The sequence below is a fragment of the Eulemur rufifrons genome, chromosome 16 (genome assembly GCF_041146395.1).
Source record: "Eulemur rufifrons isolate Redbay chromosome 16, OSU_ERuf_1, whole genome shotgun sequence".
Taxonomy (NCBI): domain Eukaryota; kingdom Metazoa; phylum Chordata; class Mammalia; order Primates; family Lemuridae; genus Eulemur; species Eulemur rufifrons.
Window position 1 is genome coordinate 97,227,338 of NC_090998.1, and position 6,000 is coordinate 97,233,337.

Here is a 6,000-nt window from a genome sequence, read left to right on the forward strand (position 1 = left end):
GCGAAGTGACAGGGATGTTATCACAAGACCGCCATGGTGCCATGATGTGACTATTACATGAGCAACACGTAACTATCATGTGACTCCCACGAGACCAGGATATGACTACAACATGACCGCAATGTGACTATCACGTGACTGCCACAAGACCAGGATGTGACTATCACCTGACGGCCACATAACAGGGATATTACGATCACGTGACTGCCAGGTGAACATCACGTGACAGCTGCATGACCAGGACATGAATATCACGTGACTGACACGTGACTGCCCCTTGAAAATCACGAGAATTCCAGGTGACTATCACGTGACTGCCATGTGACCAGGATATGATTATCACGTGACCACCACATGACTGGGAGGTGATTATCCCGGGACTGCAATGTGAAAATCACGTGACCAGCCACGTGACGACATAACCAGCCCACATGACTGGCCATGTAACCATGATGGGATTATCACATGACTGGCACGTGACTATCACGTGACTGCCATGTGACAGGGATCTTATTATCACGTGACCATCACGAGACTGCTACATGACCAGGACGTGGATATCACGTGACCATCACGTGACTGCTACATGGCCAGGAGGTGGATATCATGTGACCGACACGTGACTGCCACTTGACTATCACGAGACCTCCAGGTGACTATCACGTGACTGTCATGTGACCAGGATATGATTATCACATGACCACCATATGACTGGGAGATTATTACCCGGGATTGCAATGTGACAATCACGTGACTAGCCACATGACCACGTAACCAGCCCACATGCCTGGCATGTAACAATGACGTGATTATAACGTGACAGCCATGTGACTATTATGTGACTGGAACTTGACCAGGATGTGCCTATCACATCACCACCACGTGGCTATCATGTGACCACCACGAGAACAGGACATGACTATCACATGACCGCCACGTGACCAGGACCTTATCATGTGACCGTCACGTGACTATCATGTGACAGCCACTTGACTGCCAGCTATCACATGACTGCCACGTGATTGTCACGTGACCGCCACGTGACCAGGGCATGATTATCATATTACCGCCATGTGACTGTCATGTGACTGCCAATCCACTGCCAGGTTACTGTCACGTGACCACCATGTGATCAGCACGTGATTATATCGTGACCAGGATGTGATTATCGTGTTACTGCCACATGATGATCACGTGAGCAGCCACATTACCATGTTACCAGAGGACAGGACTGGCTACGTAACTATGATGTGAATATCACGTGACCGGCACGAGACTATCATGTCACCGACATGTGACCAGGGCATGACTATCACGTGACCACCACGAGACCAGGATGTTTTTAACACATGCCTGCCACGTGACTGTCACGTGATGGCCACGTGACCACCACGTAGATATGATGTGACTGCCATGTGACCAGGACATGATTATCGCATGAGTGCCATGTGACCAGGACGTCATTATCACGTGACCACCACATGACGATCATGTGAGCAGCCACGCGAACACCTCACCAGCCCACGACTGGACATGTGACCATGACGTGATTATCACTGGACTGCCACGAGACTATTACATGATGACCAAGTGACAGGGATGTCATTATCATGAGACCGCCAAGTGACCATCACGTGACCACCACGTGAACAGGATGTGATAATCACGTGACCACCACATGACGGCAACATTATTATCATGTGACCGCCACATGACTATCAGGTGACTATCATGTGACCGCCAAGTGACCAGGAGGTGATTACCATGTGACCACCATATGACTGGCAGGTGATTATCCCAGTAATGAAATGTGACTATAACGTGACCAGCCATGTGACCACGTATGCAGCCCACATGACTGGCCATGTAACCATGACATGATTATCACGTGACCACCATGTGACTATCACATGGCCGCCACGTAACAGCCACGTGACGATCATGTGACCAGCCATGTGACCACATAACCAACCCACATGCCTGGCCATGTAACCATGACGTGATTATCACTTGACCACCACGTGACTATCACATCATAGGGATATTATTATCACGTGACCACCATGTGACCATCACGTGACTGCTACATGACCAGGATGTGGTTATCACGAGACTGACATGTGACTGTCACTTGACTATCAGAAGACCTCCAGGTGAGTATCACGAGACTGCCACATTACCAGGATTTGATTACCACATGACCACCATATGACTCGCAGGTGATTATCCCAGGAATGAAATGTGACTATAACGTGACCAGCCACGTGACCATGTACTCAGCCCACATGACTTGCCATGTAACCATGACATGATTATCACATGACCGCCACATGACTATCACGTGACCGCCACGTGACCAGGATGTGCATATCACATGACTGCCAAGAGACTATCACATGACTGCCCCGAGACCAGGACATGATTATCATGTGACCACCATGTGATGAGGACGTTCTTATCACTTGACTGCCACGTTACTATCACGTAAACGAAAATTGACTGCCAGGTGAGTATCACATGACTGCCACGTGATTATCACGTGACTCTCACCTGACCAGGATGTGATTATCGTGTCACTACCATGTGATGATCACGTCAGCAGCCATGTTACCAGGTTACCAGACTACGTGACTGGCTACGTAACTATGATGTGAATATCATGTGACTGGCATGAGACTATCATGTGACCACCACGTGAACGTGATTGCTCACGTGATCATCATGTGGCAGTAACATGATAATTGCATCCTGGTCACGTGATAATCACATCATGGTTACGTGGCCAGTAACGTGGGCTGGCGACATTGTTACATGGCTCCTCATGTGATTGTCATGTGGCGGTCATATGATAATCATGTCCTGGTCATGTGGTGGTCACATGATATTCATGTGATAAGCACGTCCTAGGTACATGGCGGTCACATGATAGTCACATGTTAGTCATGTTATGGTCATGTGATAGTCACATCATACTTACGTGTCCAGTCATGTGGGCTGGTGACGTGGTCACATGGCTGCTCACATGATCGTCATGTGGTGGTCACATGATAATGACATCCTGGCAACGTGGCAGTCATGCGATAATCATGTCCTCGTCACGTGGCGGTCACATCATAGCCATGTGGTTGTCACGTGGCCATCACGTGATAGTAATGTGGCAGGCATGTGATAATAATGTCCTGGTCCCATGGTGGTCACGTGATAGTCACGCCCTTGTCACATAGTGGTCACATGATAGTCTCATGCCGGTCACGTGATATTCACATCATAGTTACGTAGCCAGTGTTGTGGTCTGGTAACGTGGTAACGTGGCTACTCACATGATCGTCACATGGCAGTAACACGATAATCACATCTTGGTCACCTGGTGGTCACGTGATAATCATGTGGTGATCACGTGGCGGTCACGTGATGGTCACCTGGCAGTGAATTGGTGGTCATGTGATAGTCACGTGGCGGTCATGTGATAATGACATCCTGATCACCTGGCGGTAATGTGATAATCACGTGGAGGTCACATGATAATAATGTCCTGGTCTCGTGGCGGTCACGTGACAGTCACGTCCCAGTCATGTGATAGGCATATCCTGGTCATGTGATAGTCATGTGGCTGTCACATGATAATCTGTTCATGGTTACATGGCCAGTCATTTGGGCTGCTTACCTGGTCATGTGGCTGGTCACGTGATCATCACATTGCAGTCCCGGGATGATGACCTTGCAGTCATATGGTGGTCACGTGATAATCATATCTTTGTCAAGTGGCAGTCACGTGATAGTCACCTGGAGGTCTCGTGACAGTCAAGTGGCAGTCACGTGTTGGTAACGTGATATCCATGTCCTGGTCATGAAAAAGTCACGTGATGGTCACGTGGTGGTCATGTGATTATAGTATCCCTGTCACGTTGTGACATAGTGGTAACGGGATAGTCACATGGTGGTCATGTGATAGTCACATGGTGGTCACGTGGTAATGACGTCATGGTGACATGGTAACACATGTGGGCTAGTTACGTGGTCACGTTGCTGGTCACGTGATCGTCACGTGGCTTTCACATGGTGGCCACATGATAGTCACGTGGTGGTCACATGATAATCATGTCATGGTTACATCGCCATTAACGTGGGCTGGTTACTTGGCTCGTAACGTGATTGTCATGTGGCTTTCACGTGATAATCTCTTCCTGGTACTCTGGCAGTCACAATGATGTCCTGGTCACATGGCGTTCATATGACAATCATGTGATAGACACATGGCTCTCACGTCATAATCACGTCCTGGTCATGTGGCGGTCACGTGATATTCATGTGATAATCACGTCCTAGTTACATGGCGCTTACATGATAGTCAAATCTAGGTCACGTGGCAGTCACGTGCTTGTAAAGTGGCGGTCACGTGATAATCACGCCCTGGTCACCTGGCAGACATGTGATAGTCAAGTGATAATCATGTCCTGGTCTTGTGGTTTTGACGTGATAATCACCTCCTGGTTACTCGGTGGTCACGTGATAGTGACGTGATAGTGATGCGGTGGTCTCATGATAACGTCGCCAACACGTGGTCGTCACGTGATGGTCACTTGGCGGTCTCGTGACAATAACAACCAGTCACGTGGTGGTCATGTAATACTTCGTGGCGGTCTAGTGATAATCACGTCATGGTTACGTGTCCAGTCACGTGGGTTGGTGACGTGGTCACGCGGCTGCTCACATGATCATCATGTGGTGGTCACTTGATAATAACATTCCGGTCACGTGGCAGTCATTTGATAATTATGGCCTGGTCACATGACTGTTACATCATAACCACGTGGTGCTCACATGGTCGTCACATGATAGTACGTGGCAGGCATGTGATAAAAACGTCCTGGGCCCATGGTGGCAACGTGACAGTCATGCCCTGTTCACACGGCGGTCACATGATAGTCTCATGCTGGTCACGTGATATTCACATCATAGTTACGTAGCCAGTCTCGTGGTGTGGTAACGTGATAACGTGGCTGCTCATGTGATCGTCACGTGGCAGTGACACTATATTCACATCCTGGTCACGTGGCGGTTATGTGATAGTCACGTGGTGGTCATATGATAATCACGTGCTGGTCACGTGTTGGTCACGTGATAATCACATGGCAGTCATGTGATAGTCACCTGACAGTCAAGTGTCGGTCACGTTATAGTCACTTGGCAGTCACATAATAATGCCCTGGTCACGTGGCTGTCATGTGATAGTCACGTCCTGGTCTTGTTGCAGTCATGTGGTAGTCAACGTGTCGGTCACGTAATAATCACGTCATGGTTACATGGCCAGACATGTGGGCTGTTTACGTGGTCACGTGGCTGGCCATGTGTTCGTCACATTGCAGTCCTGGGATAATCACTTCCCATTCATATGGTGGTCACGTGATTATCATACCCTGGTCACGTGGCAGTCACGTGATAGTCACCTGGATGTCTCCTGATAGTCTAGTGGCAGCCACGTGTCGGTAACGTGATATCCATGATCTGGTTATGTAGCAGTCAGGTGATGGTCACGTGATAATAATATTCCTGTCACGTGGCGGTCACGTGATAGTCACGTGGCGCTCACGTGCTTGTTGAGTGGCGGTCACGTGATAATCACGCCCTGTTCACCTGGCGTATATGTGATAGTCATGTGATAATCACGTCCTAGTCTCGTGGTGGTCACGTGATAATCACCTCCTGGTCACTTGGCGCTCATGTCATAGTCACATGATAGTCACATTGCGGTCATGTGATAATCACGTGGCAGTCATGTGATAATCCAGTCCGGGTCACGTGGCGGTCACGTGATAATCACTTGGCAGTCATGTGATAGTCACTTGTCAGTCAAGTGGCGGTCATGTGATAATAACAGCCTGGTCACGTGGCAGTCACGTTATAGTCATGCCCTGGTATCGTGGCGGTCACGTGATAGTCATTTGGCGGTCATGTGATAGGCATATCCTGGTCATGTGGCAGTCACGTGATAGTCACATC